Genomic DNA, 19,396 nt, shown 5'->3' with positions numbered 1-19,396 from the left:
CGTGTGCAGCTATGGAAATTGGTTGAAGCTGAAACCAAGAGTCGGTGACAAGGTGCTGGAAGCTCATGCCTCATCACTAAATGTGGATGTCACCGGCTTGCCTGCTCTGTAAAGCTGGATAAGCAGTGATCTGTGGCAGATTTGATAACAGAGTTAATGTGTTTTGACACACTGTTAATCACACATTGTTGAACATATTATTCCGCTGCAGACAACCCCTAAGTGTTCCCATACTGACCCGAGAGCATTGTCAGTTATGACCGCAGTGAGAAAGTGATCATCGAAATAGGGATATGCTGCCTTCACTGGAAACAGCTACTTAAAACATGCACCATGCCATGGATGCAGGCCTACGAAGACAGTGGAAGACCATGGAACATTCATCTGGGGAACATTATTACAGACTACTTGTGTTTCTTGATGCTTGATGTTCTCGCCAATGGCAATGTCATCTTGCAACAACCCCCAGGGGGCTCATAACTCTTTTGTGCGTACGTGCTTGGCTACCATGGCTCCCCAGCTTTTTCAGCACTAATTCCCTTTCTGTGCTGCAAGCCCGTACGTTCACTGACCCTCTCCCTTTTCATTGAATTGTGTTTGTGGCGTAGACCCTGCTTGGACCTGGTGCACGATTTAAGACCCTAGTTTTCCATTTCACTTCCAGCACTCTCTACAGCTTTTCATTAATAAATACATGGTCCCCATTGTTGGGTTTGGCCTGTCACCACTTTTCCAAATTTGTCAGAAGTGTGGATTGTGCAGGGAAGGTCACCCAATGTGATATCTGTTCCACCTTTATGCCTTTCCATCTTAGCACCCATGCTTTCCAATAAGGTATTACACCCAGTATGGTAGCCAACCCTTTTTTTTGGGGGGGGGGGGGGGGGTTCATCAAGTACCTACACAATAGTAGGCACTGACCACACAGTGATTGCACTATTGGTGCCTGAGATGAAACCTTCCCATTTATAGCAAGGAGTATGTGCCCATTGTCACTGGGGCATGGGGGCTCTGAGCAATGGATTACTGTCCCAGTAGCTGTTGCTGAGGCTGGGTGGCACCATGGTGGGCGACTTGCATGTGAAGCAGATGAACCTTTCTCTTGCTGGGGGTCACATGGTGCTAGCAGTCTCTTCAGAAGGAAAGAACTCGTTCAACTTAGAGAGATATGACCCTAAAATGTTTCCTTCTCTGACTGTGTCGCAGGAGGAACATAGGGCTGAGAGTCAAGCAGATATACATACTGCTCCCAATACCTGGTTTATACAAGGACAGATGGGGATTCTTATTCTTTGTAGAGACTATAGAGGGCAAGTTTTGGGAAATTGCAGCCATCTCCAAAATGAAGTGTGGGTCAATTTTGACAAACTGCATCCCCTGTCCTGTCGCAGGCGTTGCTTACTTGTGACAAGCTGGGTAACATTCTGGTGACTTATCACTTCCCATAATAGTCTAAACTTGGTTCAAGGCATTTTCCATCGTGACATCTTCTTGCAGACTGATGAGCTGTACGCCAACTTGAAGCGACAGAGTGTACTCTTTGTCTGTTGCGTCCATAGGGAGCCAAAGGACAGTGGGGTTGCTACCAGAGCCTTCATCGTGGGCTTTAAGGGTCATTGGCTGTCTGAAAAGGTAGAGGTGATGGTATGCCTGTGCCTAGTGATGTGAAATTGTACGTCCAACCACCTTGCCCCCCCCCCCCCCCCATGCAGTGCTTTAAATGTATGAAATTCGGCCACATGACATCGCATAGTGATGCTACCTCACTCTATAGAGATCGTGGACGACCATTGCATGCAAATGTTCTTTGTGCCCCTCTGCCCATCTGCGTCAGCTGTGAAGAGAACCACTCTCCCTGCTCACAAGTATGCACTGTCTTTGAGAGAGAGAGAGAGAGAGAGAGAGAGAGAGAGAGAGGGGGGGGGGGGGGGGAGAACAGGAACTGGGCAGACTGACATACCAAGAGACGAAGAAGTAGTATGAGCCTCTACATCCTACATGCATGACGGTGTTGCACGCTGCAGCTATGATGGCTTTGTCCCCTCTGCCAATGTTATTCTCCTCCATTATGCATCCTACGGTGAGCCCTCAGGGTCGCTCGACCACGTCTGCTCACCTGATGGTTTGGGACTTCCCCCACACCAACTTTGGGAATGATGGCTCCCCATCCACTGGGGATGCCGAGCCTGTTCCCCAAGCCAGAGATGCATCACCCTCAGCCAGCTCCTGATGTCGGGGAAGGGTTCCTCGGGACACTCCCCTCCAAGGTTTCTGCTGGTATGCCACTAGCTACCAACCAGTGGCTGAAGGAGCCAAAGGCTGCTTGTTGTAGGGCTTCACAATCTTTTTCAGTCTCTGAAACGAATTCAGGGAAGCCCCTCCAGTCATGCAAACCCCTTAAGGAAAAGAAAGATGAAAAGAAGTCTTCAAAGATGAAAAGAAGTCTTCAAAGATAAAGAAAATTCTGGTGCCCCCCCCCCCCCCCCCAAATCACCAGAGCCCACATGTTCTGCTTTCTGTGACAACAGCAGCAATCCTGGTGGCTTCTGAAGCTCCAAAGCTCCAGATCACACTACAAAATGTGTCTCATTACCTGTGTGTCTTGATTGCATTCCCTCTCAACCAGTGGCAGCAGGTGACTGGGGTAGAAGCCGCCTCCTTAGTCCATTAATGCACATACAGTATGCTGACAGCACAATTCTCCATCCAAAACCTTTTTGAGCTACGTCATCTCTTAAGTTCCTCTGCTGTCTGCATTGCCCTTCAGGAAACTTGGTTTCCAGCAACATGAATCCCTGCCCTTTGTAGCTACTGGGGATATTCTAAGAATCATGGCGATTATGATAGGATGTCAGGTTTAGTTTGCAGGTGTGTTCTGGACTCTGGATATAATGAATGTGTGCCTCTTATACAACTTTGGAGGCTGTGGTTGTTCGGGTAAGGGCATTTCAGGATTTTACAATCTGTAATGTTTATTTCCTTCCCAATGGTGGAGTGCCTCTGAATCCTGGCAACTTTAATGCCCATAATCCTTTCTGGGGTGGAATCACGATCACTGGTTTGTGGTAATGACATGGAAAAGTTACTGGCAGATCTCAACCTTTGTCTTTTGAATAATGGTGCATCCACACCCTTCAGTGTGGCACATGTAATTTAATCGGCATTTAATCTCTATTTGCAACCCTGATCTTCTCCCCTCCATTCATTGGAAGGTCCACAATGACCTGTATGGTAGCAACCACTTCCCAAGCTTACTGTTCTTCCCTCAGGCTCACACTCCTGGGTGCCTTCCTAGATGAGCTCTCCACAGTGCCTACTACGATACTGTCACCTCCACTGTCATCTACATCTACATCTATATCTATACTCCGCAAGCCACCTGACTGTGTGGCGGAGGGTACCTTGAGTACCTCTATCGGTTCTCCCTTCTATTCCAGTCTCGTATTGTTCATGGAAAGAAGGATTGTCAGTATGCCTCTGTGTGGGTTCTAATCTCTCTGATTTTATCCTCATGGTTTCTTCACGAGATATACATAGGAGGGAGCAATATACTGCTTGACTCCTCGGTGAAGGTATGTTCGCAAAACGTCAACAAGAGCCCATACCGAGCTACTGAGCGTCTGTCCTGCAGAGTCTTCCACTGGAGTTTATCTATCATCTTCGAAACACTTTCGCGATTACTAAATGATCCTGTAACGAAGCGTGCTTCTCTCCGTTGGATCTTCTCTATCTCTTCTATCAACCCTATCTGGTACGGATCCCACACCACTGAGCAGTATTCAAGCAGCGGGCGAACTAGCGTACTGTAACCTACTTCCTTTGTTTTCGGATTGCATTTTCTTGGGATTCTTCCAATGAATCTCAGTTTGGCATCTGCTTTACCGACGATTAATCTTATATGGTCATTCCATTTTAAATCACTCCAAATGCATACTCCCAGATAATTTATGGCATTAACTGCTTCCAGTTGCTGACCTGCTATATTGTAGCTAAATGATAAGGGATCTTTCTTTCTATGTATTCGCAGCACATTACACTTGTCTACATTGAGATTAAATTGCCATTCCCTGCACCAAGCGTCAATTCGCTGCAGATCCTCCTGCATTTCAGTACAATTTCCCATTGTTACAACCTCTCGATATACCACAGCATCATCCCCAAAAAGCTTCGGTGAACTTCCGATGTCATCCACAAGGTCATTTATGTATATTGTGAATAGCAAGGGTCCTAAGACACTCCCCTGCGGCACACCTGAAATCACTCTTACTTCGGAAGACTTCTCTCCATTGAGAATGACATGCTGCATTCTGTTATCTAGGAACTCTTCAATCCAATCACACAATTGGTCTGATAGTCCATATGCTCTTACTTTGTTCCTTAAACGACTGTGGGGAACTGTATCGAATGCCTTGCGGAAGTCAAGAAACACGGCATCTACCTGTGAACCCGTGTCTATGGCCCTCTGAGTCTCGTGAATGAATAGCTCGAGCTGGGTTTCACAAGACAGTCTTTTTCGAAACCCATGCTGATTCCTACAGAGTAGATTTCTAGTCTCCAGAAAAGTCATTATACTCGAACATTATACGTGTTCCAAAATTCTACAACTGATCGACATTAGAGATATAGGTCTATAGTTCTGCACATCTGTTTGACGACCCTTCTTGAAAATGGGGATGACCTGTGCCCTTTTCCAATCCTTTGGAACGCTACGCTCTTCTAGAGACCTACGGTACACCGCTGCAAGAAGGGGGGGCAAGTTCCCTCTCCTACTCTGTGTAAAATCGATCTGGTATCCCATCAGGTCCAGCGGCCTTTCCTCTTTTGAGCGATTTTAATTGTTTCTCTATCCCTCTGTCATCTATTTCGATATCTACCATTTTGTCATCTGTGCGACAATCTAGAGAAGGAACTACAGTGCAGTCTTCCTCTGTGAAACAGCTTTGGAAAAAGACATTTAGTATTTCGGCCTTTAGTCTGTCATCCTCTGTTTCAGTACCATTTTGGTCACAGAGTGTCTGGACATTTTGTTTTGATCCACCTACCGCTTTGACATAAGACAAAAATTTCTTAGGATTTTCTGCCAAGTCAGTACATAGAACTTAACTTTCGAATTCATTGAACGCCTCTCGCATAGCCCTCCTCACACTACATTTCGCTTCACGTAAATTTTGTTTGTCTGCAAGGCTTTGGCTATGTTTATGTTTGCTGTGAAGTTCCCTTTGCTTCCACAGCAGTTTTCTAACTCGGTTGTTGTACCACGGTGGCTCTTCTCCATCTCTTACGACCTTGCTTGGCACATACTCATCTAACGCATATTGTATGATGGTTTTGAACTTTGTCCACTGATCATCCTGTGCTCTCCGCTGATGACTGTACAGAAGCAGCAGCAGCAGCCATTCTATCAGCAGTCAATTTGTTGTTGTTGTTGATGTTGTGGTCTTCAGTCCCGAGACTGGTTTGATGCAGCTCTCCATGCTAATCTATCCTGTGCAAGCTCCTTCATCTCCCAGTACCTACTGCAACCTAAATCCTTCTGAATCTGCTTAGTGTATTCATCTCTTGGTCTCCCTCTACGATTTTTACCCTCCACGCTGCCCTCCGATGCTAAATTTGTGATCCCTTGATGCCCCAGGACATGTCCTACCAACCGATCCCTTCTTCTGGTCAAGTTGTGCCACAAACTTCCCTTCTCCACAATCCTATTCAATACCTCCGCATTAGTTACATGATCTACCCACCTAATCTTCAACATTCTTCTGTAGCACCACATTTCGAAAGCTTCTATTCTCTTCTTGTCCAAACTATTTATTGTCCATGTTTCACTTCCATACATGGTTACACTCCATACAAATACTTTCAGAAACAACTTCCTGATGCTTAAATCTATACTCGATGTTAACAAATTTCTCTTCTTCAGAAACGCTTTCCTTGCCATTGCCAGTCTACATTTTATATCCTCTCTACTTCGACCGTCATCTGTTATTTTGCTCCCCAAATAGCAAAACTCCTTTACTACTGTAAGTGCCTCATTTCCTAATCTAATTCCCTCAGCATCACCCGACTTAATTCGACTACATTCCATTGTCCTCGTTTTGCTTTTGTTGATGTTCATCTTATATCCTCCTGACAAGACACTGTCCATTCCATTCAACTGCTCTTCAAAGTCCTTTGTTGTCTCTGACAGAATTACAATTTCATCGGCGAACCTCAAAGTTTTTATTTGTTCTCCTTGGATTTTAATACCTACTCCAAATTTTTCTTTTGTTTCCTTTACTGCTTGCTCAATATACAGATTGAATAACATCGGAGACAGGCTACAACCCTGTCTCACTCCCTTCCCAACCACTGCTTCCCTTTCATGTCCCTCAACTCTTATAACTGCCATCTGGTTTCTGTACAAATTGTAAATAGCCTTTCGCTCCCTGTATTTTACCCCTGCCACCTTCAGAATTTGAAAGAGAGTATTCCAGTCAACATTGTCTAAAGCTTTCTCTAAGTCTACAAATGCTAGAAACGTAGGTTTGCCTTTCCTTAATGTATTTTCTAAGATAAATCGTAGGGTCAGTATTGCCTCACGTGTTCCAACATTTCTACGGAATCTAAACTGATCTTCCCCGAGGTCCGCTTCTACCAGTTTTTCCATTCGTCTGTAAAGAATTCGCATTAGTATTTTGCAGCTGTGACTTATCAAACTAATAGTTCGGTAATTTTCACATCTGTCAACACCTGCTTTGTTTGGGATTGGAATTATTATATTCTCCTTGAAGCCTGAGGGAATTTCGCCTGTCTCATACATCTTGCTCACCAGATGGTAGAGTTTTGTCAGGACTGGCTCTCCCAAGGCCGTCAGTAGTTCTAATGGAATGTTGTCTACTCCCGGGGCCTTGCTTCGACTCAGGTCTTTCAGTGCTCTATCAAACTCTTCACACAGTATCGTATCTCCCATTTCATCTACATCCTCTTCCATTTCCATAATATTGTCCTCAAGTACATCACCCTTGTATAGACCCTCTATATACTCCTTCCACCTTTCTGCTTTCCCATCTTTGCTTAGAACTGGGTTTCCATCTGAGCTCTTGATATTCATACAAGTGGCTCTCTTTTCTCCAAAGGTCTCTTTAATTTTCCTGTAGGCTGTATCTATCTTACCCCTAGTGAGATAAGCCTCCACATCCTTACATTTGTCCTCTAGCCATGCCTGCTTAGCCATGTTGCAATTCCTGTCGATCTCATTTTTGAGACGTTTGCATTCCTTTTTGCCTGCTTCATTTACTGCATTTTTATATTTTCTCCTTTTGTCAATTAAATTCAATATTTCTTCTGTTACCCAAGGATTTCTACTAGCCCTCGTCTTTTTACCTACTTGATCCTCTGCTGCCTTCACTACTTCATCCCTCAGAGCTACCCATTCGTCTTCTACTGTATTTCTTTCCCCCATTCCTGTCAATTGTTCCCTTATGCTCTCCCTGAAACTCTGTACAACCTCTGGTTTAGTCAGTTTATCCAGGTCCCATCTCCTTAAATTCCCACCTTTTTGCAATTTCTTCAGTTTTAATCTACAGTTCATAACCAATAGATTGTGGTCAGAGTCCACATCTGCCCCTGGAAATGTCCTACAATTTAAAACCTGGTTCCTAAACCTCTGTCTTACCATTATATAATCTATCTGATACCTTTTAGTATCTCCAGGATTCTTCCATGTATACAACCTTCTTTTATGATTCTTGAACCAAGTGTTAGCTATGATTAAGTTGTGCTCTGTGCAAAATTCTACCAGACGGCTTCCTCTTTCATTTCTTACCCCCAATCCACATTCACCTACTACTTTTCCTTCACTCCCTTTTCCTACTATCGAATTCCAGTCACCCATGACTATTAAATTTTCATCTCTCTTCACTATCTGAACAATTTCTTTTTTCTCATCGTACATTTCATCAATTTCTTCGTCATCTGCAGAGCTAGTTGGCATATAAACTTGTACTACTGTAGTAGGTGTGGGCTTCGTGTCTATCTTGGCCACAATAATGCATTCACTATGCTGTTTTTAGTAGCTTACCCACACTCCTATTTTTTTATTCATTATTAAACCTACTCCTGCATTACCCCTATTTGATTTTGTATTTATAACACTGTATTCACCTGACCAAAAGTCTTGTTCCTCCTGCCACCGAACTTCACTAATTCCCACTATGTCTAACTTTAACCTATCCATTTCCCTTGTCAATTTAGTGATCCTCTATTCTTTGGGATCCCCCCTTCAGTAGGTAGTACCTTGGTGGACCTTGGACATCGCCGAGGTCATAAGAGATCGTAGACAGGCTCTCTGATCCATAAGTGGCATCCATCAATCGAGCACCTTATTGCCTATAAATGGCTCCATGCCTAGGTCCAACAATTAATAATATGACAGAAGCAAGAATGCTGGGAATGGTATGTTTCAACCATTGGATCACCTGTGCCTGCTTCACAGGTTTGGTCAAGATCGGATGCCTCTATGGATACCAGTCCTCTGCAGGTGTACTTGGTGTTTCCTTGAACAGTGTAGTTTTCACTGACCCAGACACTGTACCCAAACATTTTGCTCTGTATTATTCTCGTGCCTCTTATCAACCTGCCTTTTGTGTCAAACAGTGGATTGAGCAATTGCACTTATCTTTAACTACACACTACTTGGAGCCCTGCAATGCTTCATCCAGTGAGAGGGAGTTCTTCAGTGTCCTTAGCTCTTTGCCCCGGTACAGCACCAGGTCCAGACCATATCAACAACCAAATGCTCAAACACCTATCACTGGACTGTCAGCATTATCATCTTACCGTCTTCAGTTGTATTTGGAGTTAGGGTGAGCACCATTGTCAATGGTGGGAAAGCATCCTCTAGAGATGGACAGCTATTGCTCAATTAGTCTCACCAAGGTTCTCTGTAAATTGCTCAAATGCATGGTGAGGTGGTGTCTGTGTTGGCTCCTTGAGTCTAAGGGCCTTCTGGTTCTGTCCCATGGCAGTTTTCGCCAAGGCTCTTCCACTGCTGATAATTTGGTTTGCCTGGAGTCTGCCATCAGGACAGCATTTGATCAATATCAACACATTATTGCGGTCTTATTTGACCTATGAATGGCTTAGGACAGCACATGTTGACGCCACATCCTCAATACCTTACATGAATGGGGTCCACTTCAGATTTTTGTCCAGAACTTCTTGTCTCTCCTTACTTTCCAGGTTCGAGTTGGTGCTTCCCACAGCACACCCGTATACAAGAGAGTGGGGTCCTGCTAGGCTCTGTATTAAGTCTCCCTCTGTTTCTATGAGCTATCAACAGTCTAACAGCAACTGGGCAGTTTTCAATATCGCCCTTCATGCCAGCGATTTTTGCCTTCACTATTGCTCCTGAGTGTTGTTGAACACTGACCGCATGGCGCCCTTCGAGAGTCGAAGTAATGGGCCTGTACCCGTGGCTTTCAGTTTTCTGCTGCCCAGGGTCATGTCATGTAGTTCTGTCACCATCATACTGTTTATCCACAACTAGTAGTTTACCTTGACAACCAATTAGTGTAGTGGAGACTTGCTGCTTTTTGGGACTGGTTTTTCATGGCCGGCTGACGTGGCTTCCCCATCTTCACCAACTTGAGCAAGGATACTGGCTACACCTTAATACACTTTGCTACGTTGGTAACAGCAGCTGAGGTGCAGACTGCACTTCCCTTCTGCAGCTTTACAAAGCCCTAATCCTGTCCCATCTTCACTATGGGAGTCTGGCATACGGATAAGCACTACCCTCAGCATTGCAGTCACTGAACCTGATACACTACTTTGGGGTCTGACTGGCAACAGGAGCCTTTGAAACCTAGCCTTTTGAACAGCCTACTCTTGGAGGTTGAGGTCCCTCCACTATTGATCAGGTGCCAACAACAGATACTCAGTTATGTTATACACTTTTGCAGCTCCCCTAAGCATCCAAACTACCATGTCCTTTCGCCTAGTAGGGAGATCTCCAGAACTGGGGTCATGATTGCATTTCGACTACAGTGTCTCTGCTCTGAACTCAAACTTCCCCTGCTGTTGCTATTTGTCAGGGAGCAATGGTGTACACACCTATTGCGTGTACCACGACCTCGGATCTGTCTCTATTTATCTTTTGGACCGAAAGATTCAGTTGACCTCATGGTTTTTCTCCACCTGTTCCTGGCTGTGCTAGATGCATTTCCGGATACGGAAGTGGTATATACTGATGGCTCAATGGTCAGTGGATGAACTTGTTTTGCATACACACATTCAATGTGCAGTGAACCACGCTTGTTGCCTAATGAATGTAGTGTCTTCACTGCTGAATTGATGTCCATCAAATGAGTCCTTAGCCATGCTAGTTCTTGCACCGTCTAGATGCTTCTAATCTGCAGCGACTCTATAAAGAGCCTCCAGGTGATAGACCTGTGCTACCCTCATCACCCATTAGTCACAACTATCCAGGATCTTCTTTCTGGTTGCCATCAAGCTGGATGGCCAGTCATCTGTTATGAACCCTGGACATGTTGGGATCTCAGGGAATGAAAATGCTGACCACTTCACAAAGTTGCCTATGAGATTGCAGATTTTGGAAATAGGGGTCCCAGAACTGGACCTTCGCTCAGCTGTACACCATCAAATGTTAGATGTCTGGAACTCGGAATGGTCTGCCCTGGACTCCCAATACAAACTGAGGGCAGTAAAGAACACAGTGACCAAGTATCAGTCTTCCCTTCACATTTCTCACAGGGAATCCACTGTCCTATGTTGACTACACATTGGCCATAGTTGGCTGACCCACAGCCACATTCTCTGATGTGAGGACCATGCTTACTGCTGGTGTGGTGCCTGCCTGATGGCCCACATTCTACTCAACTGCCCAATTTGTTTACCTTGTTGCGATCTCTTAACTTTCCTGACACGCTACATCTAGTGCTAACGGACAATGCCAAAGCAGCAGACCTGGTTTCATGTTTCACCCACGAAGTTGGTTTCTGTGAAGTGGGGCACTTTGGCCTCATTGACTGCCGTTGCTCTTGCTCGACCATCTGACCAGTTTCCTACCCTTCCCAACTTTATATTCTCTTTGTCCTTTTAGGTTTGCTGTTTGTGATGTGATGTATTTCCTAAAATGTTATCATCTGTCTGTGTTGCTCATTTTCTTGAGGTAACGGATGGTGATTTAGTGGTGGTGGGATACAGAGGATGCGTCTCCCATCACATACTATGCTCCAGGGTCCACAACTGCATTCTGCGCAGAGTGTCTCACTGTACCCCCTCTCACTCCCTTCCTACTTCTCTTTGATTTTCTCTCTATCTTATTGTATCTTGCTTACAGTTGGGCTTCCCAAGATGTGCCTTTTGTGTCCTTGTGAGGATTATTCCCAGTTCGATGTATATAGGATGAAGGGACTGATGACATTGCACTTTTGCTTCTTTAACTCCAACAACCAACCAGTTTTCGAGCAGTATAACTGTCCCTGTCACAGGATCAGAACCATGCTACAGTGGTTTGAGAAGTGTAATAGTAGACTTACATTGATGTCTCAGACAACTAAATTTGTCTGATCGGGAACAGATAGATCACAGCTGCGATACTGTCAGACGACAGCTCTGTGAGCTGAAATCACCAGCCCACGGTGTACAGGAATTGCATGGCCCATGTGTAGACATCTGCTGCCTCATATCTCCAGAATCCTACCACAGGCTTGTGAAATCCATACTGTGCTGAATCACTGTAGTGTTGCAGTCAAAAGATGAACAAACACAATATTAAGCAGAATGAAATTTTCACTCTGCAGTGGAGTGTGGACTGATATGAAACTTCCTGGCAGTTTAAAACTGTGTGCCGGATTGAGACTCAAACTCGGGACCTTTGCCTTTTGTGGGCAAGTGCTCTACCAACTGAGCTACCCAAGCACGACTCGTCCTCGCAGCCTTAATTTCACAAGTACCTCGTCTCCTGCCTTCCAAACTTCACAGAAGCTCTCCTGTGAACCTTGCAGAACTAGCACTCCTGGAAGAAAGGATATTGCAGAGACATGACTTTGCCACAGCCTGGGCATGCTAGTTCTGCAAGGTTCGCAGGAGAGCTTCTATGAAGTTTGGAAGGTAGGAGACGAGGTACTGGCAGAATTAAGGCTGTGAGGACGGGTCGTGAGTCGTGCTTGGGTAGCTTTGCCCACGAAAGGCAAAGGTCCCAAGTTCGAGTCTCGGTCTGGCACAGTTTTAATCTGCCAGGAAGTTACACTATTAATAATGTTTGGCTCATCATTTTGTCTCGTGCTGCATTTCCATTAGGTGTAAAACAGTCCTTCCTTCAAATTTATATTGTCATTATTAACAGCTTACCTCATTTTTCAAATTAGCCCCTCTAACTAGTAATCATTTAACCTATTATAGCCCATTAGGAATACTGAAGAACACAAATTATATGGCAATGAAAAACTCAACCTCGCATGTATACAGAAATTTGTGGATAAAATACACATTAGGATCACAAGTTACTTGCCTAGCCGAAAGTCTAACAATTAGAGCGACAGCAGGAGAAAACACACAGATGTGGAAAGGTGCAAACTTTGAGAGCCAGTGGCTCCTTCTGGCAAACTGTTTAAAGGATAAGAACTGGCGAGGTTTAAGAAATGAGTAAAACTCCGGGTCAGAGGAGACTTACTATGTGGGAGGGGAAGGAAAGAGTGAATGTGGTGTCTTCACTGAGTACCTGAGAGCTTGAAGGTGGAAGGCAGGTTAATAAGCAAGATAGATTACTGAAAAAACTCATGAAAGAGTCAGTAAGAGTGGAAAGCTAAGTTGATTATACATGCTGGACAGCTTAGAGGACCAGGGAAAAATATATAGGTCAGAAAAAAAAGGAAAATAAAAGTGAATGAAAAAAAAAGGAATACTGTAGATCCTCATTATTTCGAAAACAGATAAACCAAAAACTCTGTTAACCTGTACTAGCTGTTAAGTTCATCAAGCCCTCAGGGGCTCAGCATTGATCTGCTGGATACAGGTTTGGTGACCCCAGGGTTCCTGAGCTGGGGACTGGTATGCACTGCCAATCACCTGTCACCGTAAGCTCTGGGCATGCTTCAGCGACCACCATGTGGCGCGGCAGTGGAACGTTGTATGTCTCTGGGAATGGGGATCTTGGCTTGACTGCCTGGATCGCGAGGGTGGGATAAACCTCTATATATATATATATATAAAAAAAAAAAAAACCCTCAGTCTCAAGGTGTGCTTGTACACTGATGGAATGCATGGCTGTTGATTGGAACAGTCATTAGTGGGCAACCTCTGGAGAATCTGCCGCACCACAGTTGTTTAAGGCTTACTCAGGTACGTGGGGCACTGTCTGAGTGGACCCTTATTTCCCTAGCTGCTTATGGGACCCCTCAAAATCATCTCCTCCCATCAGAAAGGGTGTACCACCTGGGCGTATTCGCGCCCATTCATCCAAAAGAATGAGACAGGCTAGTCTTCCTGATAATAAGAATACTTTGGACTGTAGTAACAGGGCTCATGGAGTCATGAATAACAATGTGTTTCTAGTGATAAAGAGGAAGGAGGAACATCCATAAGGGTTTGGAAGGCCTTGCTGAAACATTAAAATCTATAAAACGATTGTGTAATGGTGCATTGTTGGTCGAAACTAACATGTCAAAGCAGATAGACCTTAAAGACCTTAAAAAATCGCAGAAACTGGGTGACGATAATATCATTGTTGAGATGAACATCTCTCTCAACTTCAGAAAAGGCATTGTCACATGCTGTGCTGTCATGGACATGGACATAGCAGAGCTGAAGCAGGAAAAGGCATCCCAGGGAATAGTCAACGTGGAGCAATGAATGTGCAGGGATAATGGAGCAACTGAAAAGACTACCACTTTCATTGTCACATTCAGTTCTCTGGCACTGGCTGAACATCTTGTGGCAGGGTTCCTTTGACTTAATGTTCAGCCTTACATTCCAAACTCTATACAGTGCTATAAATGCCAGCATTTCGGCCATTCAACCATGAGTTGTGAAGGTGACGCGATCTGCAGGAACTGCGAAAAAGCCACTCATGACACTGGGACTGACTGCCCATCTCCAGCAATCTGCATCAACTGCTCTTGGAACCATCCAGTCTGGAGCCGAGACTGCCCTGCTTTTGCTGAAGAACACAAAATATAGGAGATAAAAGTGACCAAATTGATCCCCTATGTCAAAGCCGAAAAAGAATGTAAGGCAATGAAACCCTCTTTCTTTGCCACCTAATGTTCTTCCATGGTGCAGAAACCTATTCCCAAGGCCTATGTGTTGACACAGACGACGCCTAGTATGCCTGTATCCACCAAAAGCATCTGTTCTTGCACGTGTACATATCAAGGGAAAAAGAGTAGGAACAAAGCAGTCCAGTAAGCAGCACCAGGAAAGACCAACAAGTTTCGCAGTGAGCATCCAGAAGGTACAAGAGAAGCAGAGCCTCTCAAGGCCCCTTTCCCCCCATATCCTCGAAGGGACAGGGTGCAGGGAACCGCTCATGAAGTTTGGGTGAAAAGCTGTCCCGAGCGCCATCAGACGTTACTCTTTCCTGTCTGACTAATGAGGAGGATATCATGGGGTTAGATGCCTTGGATCCAAGCAGTCCCTCCATTCCCCCTCAATCTTCATGGGCTTCACCTCCCCAGTGCAAAGATAGGGGTAAATTAAAACCTCACCAATAACATGGCTTCCATACTATAGTGGAACATGAATGGGTGCAGGACTCATGTGGAGGAACTGAAACTCCTAGCATGGGCATGTCTCTTGTGCATTTGTTTACATAAAATGCATTTTAAAGATACAGAAGTCCCTGTGCTTCAGGGATATATGCTATACTGTAAGGATGGCCTATCGGAGAAAAGGGCCAAGTGAGGTGTTGAAACGTTTGTCACTAATGCGCATCACTCCTCTACCATCCCCTTGGCTACTGACCTGCAAGCAGTTTCAGTTAAAATTCATGTGTGTCGAAGGATCACCGTTTGCTCACAGTATTTACCTCTGCAAGATGCACTAGATTCTGAGGCTCTCACGGATCTTATCGCACAACTTCCGCGACCAGTCCTCCTCCTGGGAGACTTCAATGCCCATCATGTCCTGTGGGGCTCTACCAATACTTGCCCTCGGGGTTGGGTTTTGGAGGACCTCATAACGTCTCATGAGCTGTGCATCTTCAGCATGGGTACTCTCACACATTTCTCTGTTGCTACTGGATCATTCTCAGCCATCGACCTCTCTTCCTGTTCTCCCACCCTTGCTGACTGTTCAGTGGGAGGTCATTGTTAACCTTCACTCCAGTGACCACTTCACAATCTGCCTTCACCTACTAAATGGCTCACCACCTTAAGTTGAGCCTTCAAAATGGATGGTCAGTGGGGCTAACTGGACGCATTTCAGCCAGCTGGCTGTGTTTGAATACTACGACAGCATCCAAGGGTGGGTGGACTGCATCACATGAGTGATCCATTGTTCCACTGACCTCTCCATCCCACAGTCCTCAGGTCATCTTAGGAGGTGACCAGTATCTAGGTGAAGAGATGAGTGCCATTATGCGATCCGGGAAAGGCGTGTGGCTCTTTGACATTTTAAATACCGACCGTTAGCAGACAACCTTAGGGCCTTTCGAGTCGTGAGGGCCAAGGCTCAACATGTCATTAGAGAGAGTAAGAAAAGATCATGGAAAGCGTTGCTGGACTCCATCAATCATTCCACTTTTTCTGTAAAAGTATGAGAATCCATCCGGAGGATTTCTGGTAAGTGCAGCCATTTACCGATAGCAGCAGTGCTGAAACGGGTGCCTCCAAACAACACCAGAGACATTGCTCAGATGCTGGCTGAACATTTTGCACAAACTACTGCCAATGCAAGCAAGGATCCAACATTTCGTTGTTATTGTGCAACTGCAGAGGGGGAAAAGTTGGACTCCAGGTCCAATAGTTCTGAGGCCTACAACTCCTCGTTCTCCATGTTGGAGCTCGAATCAGCACTGATTGAGATTTGTGACACTGCATCCAGTCACGACCAACTCGGTACTACATTTGCCAGCGGCATCAAAGGAAATCCTCCTCAAATGTTTTAATCTAATATGGCAGACAGGCAACTTCCCCAACTTGTGGAGGGAGGCAATTATGATCCCTCTCCTCAAACCAGGAAAGGACAGCACATGTCCCAGTAGTTACTGGAGTATCGCCGTAACAAGCTGTGTAGGAAAGATCCTGGAGTGAATAGTTAACTATCGTCTGGTCTGGTTGTTAGAGACTAGGCAAAGCCACTGTCAGTGTGGATTCCGAAGATTTTGGTCCAATGTCGACAATCTGACCGTCCCAGAGGCAGCTATTAAGCAGTCTTTCCTCCATAAGCATTACTGTGTTGGTATATTTTTCTATATAAGTAAGGCATATGATACTACTTGGAGACACTGTGTTCTCACACAATTGCATCAGTGGGGCATTTGTGGCCATCTCCCTATCTTTGTATGGTCTTTCCTGTCTCAGCGATTTTTTAAGGACCCAAGCTGGTGGCAGGCTGTCTCTTTCTCAGCTCATGAAGAGAGGTAATTTTGATTCCTCTCCTCAAACCAGGAAAGGACTGCACATGCCCCAGTAGTTCCTTGAGTGTCGCCTTAATGACCTGCGTAGGAAAGACCCTGGAGTGAATGGTTAACCATCGTCTGGTGTGGATGATAGAGACCAGCCAACTCCTTAGCTGCTCACAATATGGTTCCTGAAGATTTTGGTCCACTTTTGACAATCTGACCCTACTAGAGGTGACTATTCAGCAGGCTTTCTTATGTAAACATCATTGTTTCATTGTATTCCTTAATAGTCAGTAAGGCATATGACACTACTTGTAGACACACTGTTCTCATGCAACACCAGCAATGAGGCTTCCATGGCCACCTTCTGATACTCATACAGTCCTTCCTGTCTAAGCGCTTTTTTTAGGTCCTGAATTGATGTCATGCTGTTGGATCATTTTGAGCAGGAGAATGGTGTTCCTCAGGGCAGTGTTTTAAGTGTTACCCTCTTTGCCATAGCCATCAATAGTATCACATGTACGGTAAGGAGTCCTATTCTGTGCTCCTTAGTTGAAGACAATTTTGGTGTTTGCTGTTCCTCCTCCAGTGTTGCAATGGCAAGCCGTCAGATGGAGCTTACAGTTAGAGGAGTGGGCTGCGAAGATGGGTTTCCAGTTTTCTGCAGGTAAGTGCGTGTGTGTTCATTTTAATCATTCTCGTCATCTTTTTAATTTGCCTGCCTTGAATAAGGGGGATTCCATCCTTCATTTTAGAGACACGGTGCGGTTTCTGAGCCTCATTTTTTACTCCCAATTGTTGTGGTTACCACACCTGTGAGGCCTGAAAGCCAGAACCCTTAAGGCACTGAACATCATGAAGTGCCTTAGCCACAGATCTTGGAGAGCAGACAGGGTACATTTCTTTCAGTTTTACTGGGATTTTGTGCATTCATGGCTGGACTGTGGTTGCACGGTGTGTAGGTCAGCAAGACCTTCTTACTTGCATATCATTGATACTGTCCATCATGAGGCATGAGGGGATTCGTCTGGCCACGGAAGCTTATTGGACCAGTCCCATACCTAGCACCTGTGCTGAGGCGGGGGAACTGCCACATACTATCTGGTGCCGGCTCCTCTTGGTGTGTCAGGTGTGTATGTTCCTTGCAGCTCCAACTTCACCAACACACCATACTGTTGCTTGTCCACCTCTGGAATGCCTTTTTTCCAACCATCCACAAGCCTCGATACCATTTGGGATCTGCGTGCAGTGTGTGTTGGAGTCACTCGGTGTGGAGCCAGTATGATTCCAAATTCAGAGTTTCAACCGTCTGCTGCCCTGGTTACTGGAGAGGCCCAGAGCGATTTTAGATTTGGTGTGGTACAGGAGAGATAGCACTCCTGATTACGTTTTTAATGTGATATTCTCTGATATTTTATCTGATTACCATGACCATGTAGCTGTTTTTATGAATGGGTTTAAGCAGGGGGACTCTGTTGGTTGCTCTGTCATTTTCCTGGATCGTGTCCTCAAGGTCAGATTTCCTCCAGAATTTACCGTCTTTGATGCAGAATTATATGCAATCTTACGGGCACTGGAGCAGATGAGACGTTCTCCTGGTGTTAGATTTCTCATCTGTTCAGATTTTCTGAGTGCCCTTTACTCTCTGCAGTGTTTGTACCCAGCAGATACATTAATCCAGAATATCCAGGATGCCTTCCTATAACCACAACGACTGGGGAAGGAGGTGTCTTTCTGCTGGGTTCCTGGGCACATTGGAATTGTGGGGAATGAAGGGGTGAATCGAGCAGCCAAGGAGGCGTGTTGTGATCCTCTGGTATTTCGGTGTGTTATCCCCCTGCATGCTATCACCTCGCTGTAGGTACAAAGTCCTGTATCAATGGGGAGATGAGTGGCAGTGACCGATAACAAGCTCCGTGTCATTAAGCCCACAACTCGGGTGTGAAATACTTCCTTCCAGCCACGTCAGTGAGATGAGGCCCTTCTTACTCATCTTTGCATAGGTAACAGCCCTACGACACATGGATTCTTACTCCAGCAAGAAAACCCTCCAGTGTATGGTGCTTGTGGCGTGCAGTTCACCGGGCACCACATTTTATTGGATTGCATTTTATTTGTCAACCAGTGGACAGTGGTGGATTTGCCGGCAGATGTGCTGTCTATTTTATGCAATGATCAAATGAATGTGGCTAGGGTTTTAAAGTTTTGTGAGTTGTCCAACGTTTTTAACAAGATTTGGGAGATGTTCTTAATGTGTCAAAGGGTGGCTGGTTCACCCTAGTTTTTTGTAGGTGGTCAGTGTCACATGTACCTGTGCTTTTCTTTTAGTTCTTCTGGGTTTTGTTTTCTCGGTGTTTTAATTTCTTGTTTAGCTCTCTTCCCTCCAAATTGGTTTTAGCTCATGTGAGAGTGCATGTGATACAGAATGACTGTGTGGTCATTTTGAGTGCATGCATGTACAACACTTTTAGTTCATCTGCACATTCGTTTGTTTTCATAAGTGTAAGGGCTCTGATGACCTTGCCGTTGGGAGCCTATCAGATCCAAAAAGAAACACACACACACACACACACACACACACACACACACTCAGTTCATCAAGAGTTACACAGAAAAAACAAAATTTCAGACAATTGGCACTACAAACTAAAATTTGGTCACCATGTTGCACATACTATATATTATTCTTTGTCCCTACCAAACAAGTATGTACATATGTAGTGTTGCGCACTACAGTATTTTCCTATATGTGTTTCACTTAATTTTTCTCGATTCTGTACTGTACTGTAAGTTTGAAACAATGGCCCAATCATTTGTTTGATGCTCACATGTCAC

Source organism: Schistocerca nitens, chromosome 2, assembly GCF_023898315.1.
Source record: "Schistocerca nitens isolate TAMUIC-IGC-003100 chromosome 2, iqSchNite1.1, whole genome shotgun sequence".
NCBI lineage: Eukaryota > Metazoa > Arthropoda > Insecta > Orthoptera > Acrididae > Schistocerca > Schistocerca nitens.
This window is presented reverse-complemented; position numbering follows the sequence as displayed.